The following is a 17,730-nucleotide window of genomic DNA, read 5'->3' on the forward strand; positions in this document are numbered from 1 at the left end:
TTTCTGTCCAATTTCATTAATACTAAGCTAAGAGATGTGAAAGTTTATCCTGCCTTCCAGGCTTCATCAAGAAGGGATCAGGGTCTTGGGGCTGGTGCCAGCAATTTCCCCACTAAGAGATCCAAGGTCAAAGGCTGCACCCCAACCACGGATTTCAAGGTCTAGCCAACTCTCATCTTTTAGTTTCTACTTTTGTGATATGTGAAGCTGCTTATCTCTTGCCCTTCCCAGAAGCTTAGTGAAATGCTTTCTGGCTATATTGTGTCTCCATAACCTTCCTCTCCCCAGCTATATGAAGATCAAGATAGTGAAGAAACAGAGGAAGGACTGCCTGAGCCAGGTCTTAGGGCTGGACCTTTATTTGATTATTTTTGTTTTGGAAAGTTCCTGAATGACTTTATACTTGCTCCCCACTCTTTGTCCTTGCTCACCTTGTCCAATGACAGTTATACCAGATAACTGTATTTCAAAGTTAAGGTATCCTAGCAGATTGAAAAAATCTTGCATAGTGGTGGATGTGCAAAGCTCCTCACAATCTTCCTGCATGCATCTGACCACTCTTTAAAAGGTGATAGGATTGGGATCTGTGTTCTCATCAAATCTCATGTTGAATTGTCATCCTCAGTGTCAGAGGTAGGGCTTCATGGGAGGCGACTGGATCACAGGGGTGGATTTCTCATTAATGGCTGATGTTAATTACTATCAGCCTCCTTGCTACTGTCCTTGTGATAGTGAGTTCTCACGAGCTCTGGTTGTTTGAAAATGTGTGGCACCATCCCCTCAATCTCTTGATAATACTTTCCCCATGTGATCCGCCTGCTCCTGATTTGCCTTCCGCCATGAGTAAAAGCTCCCTGAAGCCTCCACAGAGGCAGATGCCACCATGCTGCCTATAGAGCCCACAGAACTGTCAGCCAATTAAAACTTTTTTTCTTATAAATTACCCAGTCCCTGGTATTTCTTTATAGCAATATGAGAATGAGCGAATACAGAAGGCTAAAAAGGCACTAAACTAAAGCCAAGGCTGACACTGTCCTTCTCAATCCAGAAGCTCCCAGGATACCACAAACTTCAGTCCAAACCATGGCACAGACAGAAGAGTTCACTCTCTTATATGAAGAAACAAATATATTCTGAATGAAGAAGGTGGACACTTGACCCACCCTTTCACTGACCTTAGCAGAAGCCTCCACCAATCCTGGGCCTAACACACATTTCTCTTTGCTTTCCTGATAATCTCCAACTCATGTGTTTTATGGTACGTTTTTGCCTTGTACAATTTCTATGCATTCCATATATTGCCCAGTGTGTGTTGCACTAATGAGTATGTTATTGCTGTAGTCCCAGCTACTCTGAGAAAGAGACATCACTGATCGGAAAAAGCAGAGATCTTCTTCAGAAGATTTGTTCCTAGAAGTGCTAATACAATTTCTCATGGAATAGAGGCAATTAACTGAGTTAGACTTTCTGCTCAGGAAGGGTTGTAAGAGGCTTCTCTGTTTGGCAATGAAACACACACCTCTTAAGATGGTGACAGTGTCCTCAGCTTCCTCAGACCCTTGGTTTATCCTGCTGGGTGCTGACTAGGGACACAGACTCGTGGGGTTCATAGGGACACAAGCTCCCTGGAGGACATGGAAGGAAGAGTCTGGGCTATAATTATTAGTCCTGGGATTTCAGAAATGTTCTGGGTATCTGACTCTGTGTTCAATCTCTGTCTCTGTTTAGAAAATTCAGTCCAGGAGAGGCAGCAGGAAGGCTATAAGAATGTTCACTTAAGGGATATGCCAGCACCTGGCCTCTGCTGACCTGAAGTCCAAGCATGAAATCGCTGGGTAATCTCCACTTTTTTTTCTGCTAAGATCAGCCAAGTGGGAATTTTGTTCTCTCAATTTTCAGCATCTTTACTGGCCATGAATATATTTCTGCTTCCACCTTCTAGAAGCTGACCCTGACAAGATGTGTAGGTCTTCCAGCCCTTTGTCTTTCCCATGTGTAAGAGCCAGGGAAACACACTCCAGATCTTGTGCTAAATTCACTTTTGGGAGGAGATGTATCCGAAGGTCCAGTTCCTTCCTTTGAGGCTCCCTGCTGAGGGTGTCATTTTGTTTGCTGAGAGGGTTGTTCTGGCAATGACATCCTCCGAGACTGTGAACACAGGAATTGAAGGGAGGAGAAAATATAGGTAGCTCTTGGAAAGCACGGGGATGAACCTGCCAAAACCAAAATCAATTCTCCATCTCTTTCCTCTTGCTGTCCTGCATTGATTCTGAAAGATAAGAAAGAAGGGCTCATATTCTACTGTCTCCTGTATTTGGGGAAGGCACAGCCATTCAGCATTCATGGCTTCCTAATACTACGTTAATGGCTCTCTGTGTTTCTTATTCATTAAAGACAGAACAATATTTTCTTATATTTCTTCATTGGTAAACTCAAAGAATTTCTTTTTCTACATGACCCTTACTTGATGTTACAGTTAGTATTCCTTTGCTTAAGAAGGACACAGTATTGCAGTCTTACAGAGCACTGTTAGGACACTTGCTTCTGATCAGCATCTCTCAGAAGCTGCACACTTCTAATGTGGAGAACACCACATCAGCCTGGACACAAAAGCTTGTCCTTACCTGGGATGGGAAGGAAGCCGATGATCAAGGATTGGGACACTTTGTTCTCATGCAGCAATCTTGAATTCTCTTAGCAAACAAATCCAGGTTTACGGAACCACTGTGTTTGAAATGACACTGTATGCTGGGAGCTGTGGCTCACACCTTAATCCCAGCACTTTGGGAGGCCGAGGCAGTCGGATCATCTGAGGTCAGGAATTCAAGACCAGCCGGACCAACATGGAGAAACCCCATCTCTAATAAAAATATAAAAATTAGCCAGATGTGGTGGCACATGCCTGTAATCCCAACTACTCAGGAGGCTGAGGCAGAAAATTGTTTGAACCTGGGAGATGGAGGTTGTGGTAGGCCGAGATCATGCCCGTGCACCAATGCACTCCCACCTGGATGACAAGAGCGAAACTCTGTTTCAAAAAAAAAAGGAGATTACACTGTGGAGCCACCTACCACATGCACAAATATTTTTCTTTTCTCCGGAACGATATGTTGTAACCTCTCCTGCAAACTCATGTTTCTGTCTTTGTCAATGTCACAGATTCAGAGAAATGGGAAAAAGATCAGAATAAACAAGAGTCCAGCTGCTCTGTGGTTTGGGCTAGGCATTCGCATACCTGCTCATTTTCTCTAAAATTTTCAAGAGTATTTGTAAAGATAGATTCCTCTTTAGAAGGTGGAAAAGTACAAGAGAAATAAAAAATGAGAATCCAAAAGGAGAGATTACTTCTCCACCATCTGAAGAGCCCAGCGGCCGTAGGCAGTTGGGCCCTGAGAAAGAGACCTCTGGACTTAAATTTCGAGCACACTAGAGAGTTATGGCACAGTCACACAGGGCTCCTGAGGTTTGGGGGAATAAAGAAGATGGGCACTTAATCCCAACACCCCAACAACCCTAGCAGAAATCTCCACCCATCCTGGGCCTAACACACCTCTTTGCTTTCCTAATAATCTTTAATGTTGTATTGGACGTTTTCCCCTAGTACAATTTCTATTTATTCCATATATAAAACAGTGTGTGTGGCACTTATGAATATGTTGTTGCTGCCATTGGAAATTGGGGCCCTGTGTTTAGCAAGCCTTAGAATTGTTTCTCCACCAGGAGTTTGAGACCAGCCTGGACAATATAGCAAGACTCCATCTCTAAAAAACTGAAAAAAAAAAAATTAACTAGGCATAGTGGTGCACATCTGTAACACTTGCTACTCTAGAGACTGAAATGGGAAGATTGCAGGAGTCCAGGAGGTTGAGGCAGCGATGAGCCATGGTCATGCCACTGCACGTCAGCCTGCGCAACAGAGTCAGATCCATAACAATAACCAAAAAAGCTAAAAAATAATTGTCCTTCTAGAGACGTGAGAAGCTTTGTTTGCTCAGCACCTCCTGTTTGTCATTGGCTGTTGGCTGCTTCAGAGCTACCTCCCCCACACTTCCAGCCTGTCCTGCCTGGAAGCTGAGCAGGCTCCTGCCACCAGAAAGCCCACCGTAAGAAAGGTCACAAACTGTGATAGTTTCTAGAGCCGCCCTTTAAATCTATATTTCAAAGCTAAAATTTATCATCACCCATCTGCCAATGGTGGACAAGGCCAAGGGACCCATCTGCTGTGGAAGGACATTTCAATGAAATCCATCTTCTCCACAAGACAGTGACTCAAATATTTCTGTCTTTCTCACCCCCTTAGCTAGACTGGCCAGGAACCTCACTGACCAGTTTCCTCACATCCATTATGTAATTACTCATTCTGCTGTAACTCATTTCATCAGTTTAGCTTTCTTGGAAGGTCTTTGTGCAGGAAGACACTATTTTGAGTAGAAAGAAATGGCTTCGGGATAAACTGACTCTAAGAAAACTGCTTCCCAAAGAACAAAATTTCTCCTTTTTTTGACCTTTCTTAAAACTTTGCCTTCAAAATTATCACTTCTATTAATATTTTCTCATCCTTAGAATTATGGCCAAAATGGCTATAATTAATAAGCAAATATTTCTGCTTTAATCAAGCACTGCTCTTATAGCAGAAAAAAATTAGATCAGCCTTTGAATCCTTTTCAATAATGTATACATTAGAGCAACCCGAGTGACTGTATAATCATATGTAGGTCACAGATTAAGTCTTATCCATTAGCAAAATATTATTTTCAGGGACCTCACTCCATTTTAATAACTTCCTCTTAACACTGAAGCCCCCAGTTGACTTATATGTTCCACCAATTTTTAAGGTCTGAAGTTAAGACCTTGAAGTTAATAGGCCTCCATTAGTCCTAAAAGGCTTAAGAAGAATTAAGGCAGAAAAAGTGCCTGAGGTTACTTAGTAATCTATAGTGTAGGATTTTGAACAACACGTTTTTGCTGCTTTCCCCTAGAATTTTCATAGGGGCAGGAGTTCCCATATAACCTCTTCATAATTCCATGGTGACTTAACAGTGGCCACAGGCATGGGTATGTAAGCCGTGAACCTAATACGAGTGCAAGATAGTCAGGCAACATTTTCTCTCCTGCATGCTCACGCTGCCATGTTCTAGGAACCTGGGGGATTTTTATATACCAGCAAACAGTGTTGAGATTTCTTAAGTTGCCTTCCTTCCTCCAGAGGCATGCTCCACAGTTCCCAATATTTCAACCAGACACACACTTGTCAAAAGTGAGTCCCTCAGATATCATCGCTACTGTTCCTTAGGAGCAAATAGTGGGTAAATCCTCCTGAATAATGAGCTGCTCTTCTCCCTCGAGTAAGTTGCAGAATACACTGCTCTTTTTTTCTGCAGCTCCATGGGTTCTGCAGAACAAAATATTCAATGCACAGTTTCTTCAGCTGCACACTCTCATATTTAAGCCTGAGGCTATAGCATTTTTGACTGTGACGATCCAGCTGCTGTTCAGTCTGCTCTCACTAATAACTCCATTATAATATTTATAATACTGTCTATTGAACAGAGAGATCTGCTTGTCCCCACAGACAGTATCAAATTACCTTCCATCTTTAGTTCATGCTCATGCCTCAGTTCTCTTCTGAGAGAGGGCAGACCTGTTAACAGGGAGGATCACCATTCAAATCCTTTGCCAACATTACACCTACTGTAGCTAAAAAAGAGTGCCCCATCTGCCTTGTCTTGGCATAAAGCCACTCGTGCTATTGATTCCAAGGGCTGTGAGACTTGCAGCTGGAGTCTCACTCCCCACCTCAGCCTGAGCGGGTCTTAGTAATGTTCGAGGACTAGAGCACTTGCAGGGACTTTTTGGAGGTGAGGAGATACTAGATTTATTCTTGTTAAAGAGGTGGGTGAGTTTTTATGGCTGTGTTTGCAAGACACCGAACTCTGAGGATAATTGAACCTCTTTCACCTAGTGAAAATATGACAGCTAATATTGTGTTTTAGAAACCCTGGATGACATTGAGGGAGAAACAACAGGAGCAAAATGTGTCTGAGGTTGCTCAACATGAGGAATGTGTCTTGGAGATTGGTTTTTGCCAAGATAATTGATATAGGCCTTTTAACCATTGAAATGGACAGATGCCACGCTAAAGGCACAATGTCTCATGTAAGGTCATTTAGGGTGAAAATGAAAGCAAACTGGCAGGGATTCCTAAGACCCCAGAAAGCTGGTGTCCTTTTTACCATCTCAGTCTATAGAGTTTTCCAAGGAGGGCAGTGGCCAGTTAGTCCTGGACTGGAAGGATATCGTAGGTATATTTGTTCAGGAAGCAAAATAGCAAATCTAAAATGCCAACCAAGGAAAAATGTCTCTGGCAGATCACAGAGACCCATACATAATCGGCATGCACTAAACAGCATTAATAACAAAATTAAAAAATAGCCTCTGCTATGAGTCAATGCTGCATTGATATGACATTTAATACAGATTCCAAGGCAAAAGCTTCTCTCTTAAAGTGTGTATGTGTGTGTGTTCCATAACCCTACAATGGAAACAGGAACTATATATCAGAAAGAAAGTTTGAAGTTTTTTGAGCAAAACCACAGTTAAAGTCTTGTCACAAGGAAGTGTCATTTTCTTCCAATTAAATCAGAAAAATAAACAGTGCTGTGCCTTTTCAGATCTTAAACGGAGTTTCAGTTGGTTAATGAGAGAAAGCTAATAAAGCAACTGATGAAAATTACTAGGGGGAAAATTACTGGAACTATGTCATCTGGTTGAAGGAAATCATATCCCATGGTGAAGGCAAACATGATGGAAAAGAGATTCACAGAAAAATGAAGTTGCTCAAGAAATTTGAAAGACTATCGTAATTCACTTGTTGCATTTATACATTCTTTTGCTGTTCACTTGCAAGATAAAAATGCATGTGTAAGTAAGTGGTCATTTATTGGTTATATAAAAAAAAGTCTGATGAGAAAAATTTAATTGGTAGTACTTTTATTTTTCAGAGTAATAACATAATGGTATATCTTAAAATTAATGGCGGTCTAAATATTCTGAGAATATATATTATATTATTCATCTACTTTAGCACAGAACTTATCCTTATTTTGGGGGGAAGCTAATTACTAAAAAAAATATGAGAGTAAAACAAGCAAAAACATTGATGTAGCAAAAAATAATCACGGTAACACTATGCTGTAGTGCTCGCATTTCGCTTTTTATAATCGGCCCTATTTCCCATCTTTTTGACTCAATATGGATAAAAATTTTACCATCCAAATTTTTTTATTGTACTTTAAGTTCTGGGGTACATGTGCAGAAAGTGCAGGTTTGTTACATAGGTATACATGTGCCATGGTGGTCTGCTGCATCCATCACCCCATCATCTACAGTAGGTATTTCTCCTAATGCTATTCCTCCCCTAGAGCCCCACTTCAATTTTTTTTTCAGTTACAGTTGATAAGTAACAAATTAAAAAAATTATTGAGGTGCATTTCATAAGAAACAAAGACAGTAAACAAAATAATTGACAGCCTTAAAAACAAGAGTGCCAGCATTTGACATACAAATGGGAACATAGTAATAATGCAGGTTTATTGGGGAAAATGCACATTTGTGTGTGTGTGTTTAAGAAAACAGGGAACTGTTGTGTTGTTTTTGGAAATATTTTCTTCAAAATGGTTATTTTTCATAATACTAAAAGAGAGGAATCTCAGGTGTCCTGAAACCTTCTTCAGAACCTCCTTCCCCAACTGTGACAAGTAAATTGGTTTTTATTATACATTTTCTGTTTTACACAGATTCTCAATTTAGCTTGTTAGGAAAAAATACACATTTAAAATAGAGTGTTATCAGTAGGGAACATGACTTAGTTGTGTTGGAAGATTTAGTAAGGTGTTAAATTTTATAGTTGGAAAGGAATGTGAGACAGGCATGCCAATGATGGAATTAATGACAAAGTCAGGCAAATTCAATGCAAAGTGGAAATGTCTATGCCAGTTATAGCACCATCATCTCTTTCCAGACAACTGAATGTTTGTGTGCGGGAACAGAAGATGGCCCAGCCCAGATTCCTCACTAACAGCAAAATTAACCATCACGCCTTTAAAATACTTGCACTCAAATAGTGTTTCAGCTTACTCCCTTAATAACTCAACTTTTGCTTTTGTTGTGATTTGATGTTAGGAAACATCAAATAGAAATGTTTCCACTTCTGTTTTGACCAATACAAGCCACTGGGGGCGTAGATCGTTAGATGAAATTAATTAATAACATCTTCATTCCAGACTGTTATTTATCAGACATTTATTGAGCCCTTACTACAAGTCAGGCATTGTGTCCAATTGACATTAGAGCTTAAAAGCAGGTAAGATTTTGTTCCTACCCTCATGGGAGGCTTACCATTTTGAGTGGGAAGCAGGTGAGTAAACAGAAAGCCATAGTAGAGATTAATAGTTATGGAATAACTCTGTAATCCTATAAGAATGCACAGGAAGGTCATTATCCCAGCTTAGAGGGGATTGGAGAGGCTGTGACAGTCTTCAAAATCTAGGTGATGGCTGAACCTAATGTAATGGGTTCTCCTACCTAGATGAATAGAGATGAAGGGAAAAGAGAGGGCTACCCAGATAGTGGGCATAACATGTCCAGTAGCATAGAGGACTGAGAGAACATGGTGCATCTACAGAACATGTGAATGAATTTTTTCAGGAAGATCAGATATAGAGGGAAGGAGGAAGGATGGATAGTAACTAGAGAGTATTATAGAACAGAATAAATGTGATCTTTAAGAAAGACGAATTGACAACACTGTATTGCATACTTAAAAATTTGCTAAGTGGACAGGTCTTATGTTGTTTTCTTATAACAAATAACAATAATAAAAATAATAATTTGTACTCTAAAAAAAAAAGCAACTTTTTCTACATTATCTCACGCTGCTCTCAGAAAATGTAATAAAAAAACGCTTTTAGCTTTTTTCTTTTAAACAGGACAGAAATATGTGTTTTGGCTTTGTTTTATGGCATTGTAAGTAGACATTTCTTCGTTCTTGGATTTTCATTATATAGATTTATTTAAAAACAAAACAAAGCAAACTTGTTTTTGTGTGTTCTCTCCAGAGTTAGGCTTAATAGAGCAAAACCAAGTCATTTATCAAAGAGTTTTTTAAAGAACAGCAAGTGAAGTGTCATATCTCCTTTACATGACAAACACAATTACTGAGCAGTGATATAAGAATGCAGGTACAGGTGAGGATAGTTTTAAATGAATGTGTCTACCATTGCTTAGTCACGATATTTATTTATGTATTCATTACTTGGCAAGACATTCTGAATATATACTCACACCATGACAAGCTCTTTGCAGAAACTTTGCAGGAGGGAGTGATAGGAATTTGAATAAAACACTTGCCTTCTGGAAACTTTGGGTTAAGTTCAAGACAGCATTACTGTCAAAAATTAATTGCAATGGAGTGTTGTTATATTAGATCCTTTTTCCTTTCATTTTTTTCCTTTACTTTTCTATTCATTCATTCAATAATTTATTTAGCAAACAGTTAATAAACATATTGTGTTTCAGGAATTGTAGTAGGTGCTGGGGATAGAAAGTTGGATAAATCACATTTCTTTATTCAGAGAAAAACTCTAGAGATAAACTATTCAAATGAATTTAATGGTGGTAAAAGGAGGTAGACTGTATTATTGTTTCCAAATATTCACTCATCTTTCCAATACAAGGATTACTCATCCTTGCCTATTGCCAAAGTACGCAGTGCTGCCTATTGATGTTGAGTTGATCCATGGGTTTGCTTTGATCAATGGTATGTGACTAGATGTGATGAGTCCCAAAGCCAAGAGGCAACTGTAAAAGCTATTGCATGAATCTACCAGCTATTAGGTTGTTTTTCTATTGCCTCAGAAAGGGCAAGTTCAAAAAAGGGTTTGTCCTTCAGCCTGATTCCCAGAATTAATGAGAAGGTACATGGAAAGAGTTTAGCAACCAGTCCTCAGTTGCTTACGTGAAAGGGATTGAGAAATGAAGTTGTTGTAAGCCATTGAGAATCTTTGGTTGTAAGTTGTCATGGTAAGACTAATACTGTGCTATTTAACCTTCCCTATCAAATTCTAAAAATTACTTATTGAAAACGTTGTGAATGAGCTGGATTTTAATTTTTTTTAACCAAGTAAAGTAAGAAGATGGTTCTTATTATTTAAAATAGCATGAGGTCATGTTTTTTTGCAGCAACATAGTTGGAACTGGAGGCCATTATCTTAAGTGAAACAACTCAGAAACAGAGTCACATGCTGTATGTTCTCATTTATAATTGGGAGCTAAATAATATGTACACATGACATAGAATGTGGAATAATAGACAATGAAGACTCAGAAGGGTGGAAGGGGGATGATGGATGAAAAATCACTTAGTGGGTAGAATGCACATTATTTGAGTGATGGTTAAAAGGCCAGATTTCACCAGCATGCCATGTATTAATGTAAAAAAAACTGCATTTATACCCCTTAAATTTACACAAACAATAAAAAAGTCATGAGAAAATCCAAGCAAGTACTGATAAGGATGATATTTTTGAATAAATATAGTTGGTGAAATCCAAGTGAAAGGGAATATACAATAATAGCTTAAATTAAAAAGGGAAACAACGGCTATGGCTTGTTTATCATTCTAAAAAGTTGGTATGCTTATCCTCAAGGCAAAAGGCAATAGGGAACTAAGGAAGGGTTTGTAAAAAAAAGGATTTTGTAGTTTGAAAATTATCTATAGTGTCACTACTTAAAATCATCTGGCTATACAGAAACAGACACACGCACACACAGAGAAGGAAAGAGGGAGAGAAAGGGAGGAGAGGGAAAGAGAGAAGAGAGAAATAGAGAAAGTCCTGTTTAAAAGTTGTAACACATAAAGCAAATGTTATTTGAAGCAGTATTTTTGCACCATTTTATTTGTCAGAGCTATAGGTCAAGGCCATTCTAGGGAGAAGGGGCAATATTATGGAGGACTAGCATAAGAGATAGATAGATAGATGGATAGATAGATAGGTATAGATAGATAGATAGATAGATAGATAGATAGATAGATAGATGATAGATAGATAGATAGAGAGAGAGAGAGAGAGAGAGAGAGTAATCAGCAAGTTGGTGGGACTTCAAAGTAGGGTTCATTTGGGCCCTAGTGGGAAATACGGCTAAAAGGAATATAATAAATAGCTAGGTCATTAAGAGACTTATACATGTCCTATAGGCAGTTTTGGACTTGATTCATTGACAATTTAGGTGACATTGGAAGAATTAAAGCAGGAGAATAGCATGGATGACATGGTTTGAATGCATTTTAGAAAAAGTTTTCCATGAAGATTGAACTGGAAGTAGACAAAGGGGAAACTTTTTACTAGGAAGCCTAGTTAAGGTGTTAGAGTAGTAGTCCAGGTGAGCTTGAACAAAGACCTGAACAAAGGCAGTGGTAATGAAGATAGGGACAAAAAACTGCCTCTGAGGAATGTTTAGGATGGTGAATTGTCAGAGTGTACTGATTGTTTGGTCAAGGGAGGTTAGAATTAAAGTTGACTTCTGGATTTCACACTACATGTCTGGGTGTATGAACTTGTTTATTTTGTGCTGCTAAAACAGAATACCTGAGAATAGGTAATTTAAGGTACATGAATTTAATTTTTGCAGTTGTGGAGGCTGGAAAATCCAAGATCAAGGCTCTGGCAGGTTTGGTGCCTCATGATGGCTGCTCTCTGCTTCCAAGATTGCACCTTCTAGCTCCATCCTCTGGAGAGGAGGAGCAGTATGTCCCCACATGGCAGAAGGTAGAAAGGACAAGCTAGCAAGCTCTGAATGGAGCCTCTTTTGCAAGGATATGATTCTCATTTGGCAGGGAGGAGTCTGTTGTGAGCAATGCAAGGTCAGACGTAACCAGTATACTTGTTTTATTTCTCAAGGTCAGACTGCCATTGATGTTATTTCAATCATAAACACCATGAACTTCATAAAGTTACCAAGTAGGTAATTTGCCTTTGTAGTATCTGTTTACCCAGTTGTCAGCCATGGACACACAGGCTCAATTCACTCCACAAGTTAGTCAATATGGCAAATCATACATAGTAGTTTGCTTAATCAGTATACAAACGTTACAGATTAAAATTTCATACCAAACATAGGAACACTTACCATCAAAAGAAAGGGAGATAGGAAAGGGGTTAAGGAACCAGTCCAAAAAGAGAATCGTGAACAAAGAGAGTATCCTGGTCTGACTCAGACTGTTGGCAATGTCTTACAAGGAATGCCCTCCAGGTGCTGATCACTAGTGACAGCAATATGGGCTTGGTCAGGATGGCCATCTTGAGCTGGTGACGTCCGGCTCATTTCATGGCCGTGAGTTGTCTGATGAGGACTAATCATAAAGGGTGACACCCTGATCTGCCTCTGCTGATGAGGTGAACATCTGGCCCCTATCGGTATGAAGCCTTTTGAAATGTAAAATGGAATCTTTTTCTAAGATAGAGTCATATGTCAACAGTGTTCTATGCAGAGCCCTCATGGTCTACTCATCTCTTAAAGAACCCACCTTTTAATACTATCATATTGGCAACAACTGATTTTTGAGAGGATACATTCAAACCATAGACGTTATCCAGCAAGTCTGGGAAACAAGGATGTGTTTAAATGATCTTTTAAAAATAAGATCCAGTGACATAGCTCACCTGGAAGTCGGAACCCTGCTGGGTATCATCTTGCTCCCACACTGCGGGCCAGCAGAGGTCCTGTGGAAAAGGACCTAACTAAAATGAGAAGTCCTAGGTTCAAATATGTTCTTTACCACTTTTCAGTTTGGGGATCTTAGACAGCATACATAATCCTCGTCTTCAGCTTCTCAATCTGTAAAAAACACTTACAACTGATCTGGTAACGTTGTGTAGGGATTCAGAGAGACAATGTATGTGAGAATATTGAAAGCCCCATCCCCTACCCTGAACTAGAAGCGGTTATTTTGTGCTTTTCTTAACTTGAAATTTCATTTTTCCCTGGAATATGTAAATTGGGTACCAACAGATAAGAGATGGGCCCAGAAATATCTATAAGAGACTGTTGCAGAAAAAATCCTGTGACTTCTGGATTATGGATTGCTGTTGTAATAGACAAGATACTTTACTTCAAAGATACCTGAGTGGTGTGTACTATGGAAGAATTGTAATGGGGTCTGAGGATCCTGAAAATGAAGGTGGATGTGAATCAAGCATGGAGTTATTGCCAAAAGATATATTCACTTACCTTTTGGGAATAGTAAGTATAAAAAAATCACTCAGTTATTTTTTTGTGTGTAATATATATACATATATATTTATTGTCATGTTTTATCAATGATTTTTGAATTAACTATGTAAAACACAGAGGCCCATGATTTCAAATATTTACTCCCTGTGCTTTACAAAAAGCTGTCTACATGTTGCTCTTTTTAGTTCTTTTATTTCTAGCAATTACGGTAATATCTTTCATGACCACAGACTATTTATCTTAGCAGGAAGCATTAGTAAAATACATCTGCATACCGTGGATGCTCATCTGATAAGTGTTTCTCTGTGCAGTGAATGTTTTTAACTTTCATAAATAGAACAATTTTTCCCCCTGGGTAAAATCTATTTCATAGATTAATATGCACCCTTTCATCATTTAAATGGGCTGCAGTTAGAGATCTATGTTTATGATGCTGCTTTGGTGCACTGATAGGTGGATAATACATATTCGGTTCTTTGAAAAGCAACATAGTTATATTATTCACACCATTGCCTTTAATGAGCTGGCTCCCAGCCATCCTCATCAATCCTGACATTTATGCTCCCTTCATGTTGTACCAGAGCCTTGTGATGACATAATTTTTGCTTGTATGATATGTGCCGATGTGAAGTATATTAGCCATGAAAAACCTAATTTATAACCCAAAGGGCCAGTTTGACCATTATCTGGAAAAAAATTAGAAGATCTCGCAGTTTCAAAATCAATGCTATTTCAGGGCAGATAAAATATATGTTTAATATCTTACTACTTGGTGAAAATTGCAAGGTTGATTGAAATGACTCAAAAATAGGGATGAGAGCCATGCAGGGGAGCAATAGAGGACTTGCAATTTATTTCTTTAATATAGTAGCAGTTTGTCAGGATTGTCAAAAATGTGGATTTGGCTTTATTATTCTTTGCATGCTGCTCATCACAAACGAATCATTCATCCTAAGGCAGAGAAAACAGAAGAAATATTAACAGTTATTTAACTTGACCACGATTATATTTCAAGGAACTACATTGTCACCAAGGTTCTTAAACAAAACACAGAACCCTCAATTAAATTTCAGATGAACAATACATAGTTTCTTTCCCTAGCATAAGTGTGTCCCAAATATGGCCACCTTAGTGGTCAGTGTTATTGGTTTTATGCTGCATGCTGCACCAGCAGGGTGAGGATACGGGCCTGGTAGATGTGATGTTTTAAGATCTGCTTAGGCTCTCTGGTGCAATTTATATGAAAATGAATTCTTGAGGATTCTATATAAATCTCTGATCAGCTATCCAGAAACAAGTGAAAGACAAAATATACACTGCCCTTAAATTTTTCTTTAAAACAACATTTCTTCCTTTGATCTAAGAACATTGCTTATTTTTTTTTTTTTTCCGAGACGGAGTTTCACTCATGTTACCCAGGCTGGAGTGCAATGGCGCGATCTCGGCTCACCGCAACCTCCGCCTCCTGGGTTCAGGCAATTCTCCTGCCTCAGCCTCCTGAGTAGCTGGGATTACAGGCACGCGCCACCACATTGCTTATTTTTAAAAGATGTGGCCAAATTTAATAATGGATTTCCCATAAACTTTCTGGAAAATAAGTATGCTGTCAAAGACGTTGTAAGTAAGAAAGTCGTGATAATGTGATATAGACTAAATTTTTTTGGGAAATAGTTCAAATGAATTATGATCTTGGAATTCTTTTCCATACCATCAGGTATGGAAAAGGAGGTATGTATGTTGTCAAAGTACCTGGTAAATTCGATCAATTCAATTACTAGTTAGTAAAATAGTTTATCAAACTAATTACTGACCAAGTTTTTAACAAAATGACTGATACATTTTGTCAATAGTTTATTATTTTAGTGAACCTAATCTTTGATTTTATTCTAATACTGAATGTGTCATAGCCTAGAACAGTTTTGCTGAAATTTTTATATTAAAAAAATAATTTAGGAGCCATGAGATCATTCTAACTAGAGCTATAGAGGATATATGAGACCAATAAGAATCATGAGATTATTCCAGCTAGAACTCTAGTTTAAAATACGTTTATACACATTAGCAGAACCAGCAGGAATTAAGCTAATCTGTATAACAACATGATTGAAATGACGTAAATTTCTACATTCTTTCATGCTATGCTGTTTTGAAGCTATATTGTAATGATAATTTTGCCCAGTTTTAGTCTTCATATGATATTTAATGTTGCTATTATGAATATGTAGACACTGTATTTTTACTGTGAAAGCACATTTATTCATGGATTTTGTCACAGAGAATCACCAAGATTTAGATGTTTTCTTTTTTTGTTTTGTTTTGGTTTTTGCCAAGGCCTACCCTAGTTTTTCCTGACTGACACTCACATAGAGTGGCTACAGAGTATTAAGCGAAACATGTCAAGTATGCAGTAATGAGCATACATATCCCAGTGGTAGTTAATTGAAACAAAAACAAAATAAAAAAATTGAGTCTGAACTATTCACAAGCCTAAAAGGTCTTTATGCTAAGAAAGTAATTTCTGGCCAGTTGGTTCTTGTTTTACGTATTGGGCCCACAATTTCAGTATGAATAGTGATCTATTTTATTGCTCCAGTAGGTCTATGAAAAACTTAGGTTGTGAAATCTGTGCTTAAAATATAGCTCATAAACCTCATTCAGTCCCATTCTATTCCCCAAAATAGGTTACAACTTGACGAATACTGCTAATAACATGACATTTTAATATTACTCTTTAATACCTAATTTTTAATAAATAGTCAAACAAAGTCAAAGGCTTTGAGGACTGGTATGATTATGCAAAAGGACAGAAAATTATTAAAAAGTATTAACTGCTATTTTCTGCTCACCATTTACATAAAATAGATTATTTTATCATCAGGATATAATAGATCACATAATCATCAGAAAAACTATGCCAGGAAGAGTAAAATGGCCAATATCTTAGAGATAGGAAGTGATAGTCTGAAAGCTGTATGTTTTTACGGCGTATGAGCTTCTAATAAACCTTCAGTTACCTAGAATCGATCTTTTTATATAGGCAACATAATCTGTCTTTGTCAACTTGGAATGTTGATGCTCTGCATGTATCAGGCAGAAGAGGTAGGCTAGGATTTTGTAACAATTGAGACCAGGATTGTAGTAACTTAAAGCAGTAATATTTTATTTATTACTCATGCTGCATATCAATCTGAGTTGGCTAGGAGAATGTTCTACACTGTATTCACACTCTAGGATCTAGCTATATCTGAAATTTCCTTAATACCTAGGGAGAGAAAAGAACATAGTAAAAGCTCACACAGGTTCTTAAATTTCCGTAGAGTAATTATATGTCATAGATGTGTCATTTGCCACTTTTAATCAACCCACAGAAGTTGCATGAGCATACCTCATGTTTGAAGAGTACAATCTTTCCATCTACTTAAAAGGAGAGAGAGAGAATATTTGCGGGAACAGCACTGATGACACTTGTAGAATATTACCTCAATTTCCCAGGTTTCTTTAGAGGAAGACAGCTTTTGGTTTGGAAATGGCTGTAAGTACAGCATGTAAGCTCAGAGCAGGAAGCTGGAATTTAACTAAAATAGCATTTTTTGCTTATTTCTACTGTAAAAGGATTTTCACAAGTTCTATCCATGTTAACTCCATATAGTTGAAAATTTAAAACTTTTTGTTGACTTAAAGTATAAATTTCATACCTCTTTTCCCCTATCCTTGTGTCTGTGTCTTCATTTCCCATTTTTTTCTGTTCCCCAATACACTTAATGTTTTCCTATCTTTATTTCCCTTAGTCATTCCATTCAAACATGATAAGTCTTGTTGACTTTCACATGAACAATGATGACTCTAAATTTTTGATTAACTATGTTATATGGAAAGTGAGACAAAGATACTTAATAGGCTTGTTCAAATCTCAATCCCACTTTGAAGCACACCTCTAAATTTCCCAAGGAATCCCCCACTCTGGTAATTGAATAAAGACACAGAATTTGACATTAAATTATAGACAGTGCTTTGAACTGAAAAGCAATAGTTCAGTTAAAGTGATTTTGGCCCAATTCAGACTAGATATTCAGGCACTGTTTATAGGAAACAAACATAATGGATTCTTGATTAGTTTCTTGCTGTAGTTGACTTATTTTCTGAACTAATCATTTTCCTTACTAAAAATCTTATTTTCTCTTGAGCCATCACTACCACATCTAATACTGAACAATTATGTAATTTATTCTAAATAGACCCTGGATTATGGAGACTAGATCTTACATTGTGATGGTTAATAAATGAAATATTTTTATTTCAATATTTTTAGAATATTTCAGAATAAAATGTTTATTTTAGCACAAATAAACATATTTCCATGTATATTTATAGACATCACTCACCATCATAATATCATCAATGAGTATGTTGGAACACATTTGCCAAATACAAGGCTCCTTT

Source organism: Sapajus apella, unplaced genomic scaffold (genome assembly GCF_009761245.1).
Source record: "Sapajus apella isolate SASKATOON/1434 unplaced genomic scaffold, GSC_monkey_1.0 scaffold11, whole genome shotgun sequence".
NCBI classification, from domain to species: domain Eukaryota; kingdom Metazoa; phylum Chordata; class Mammalia; order Primates; family Cebidae; genus Sapajus; species Sapajus apella.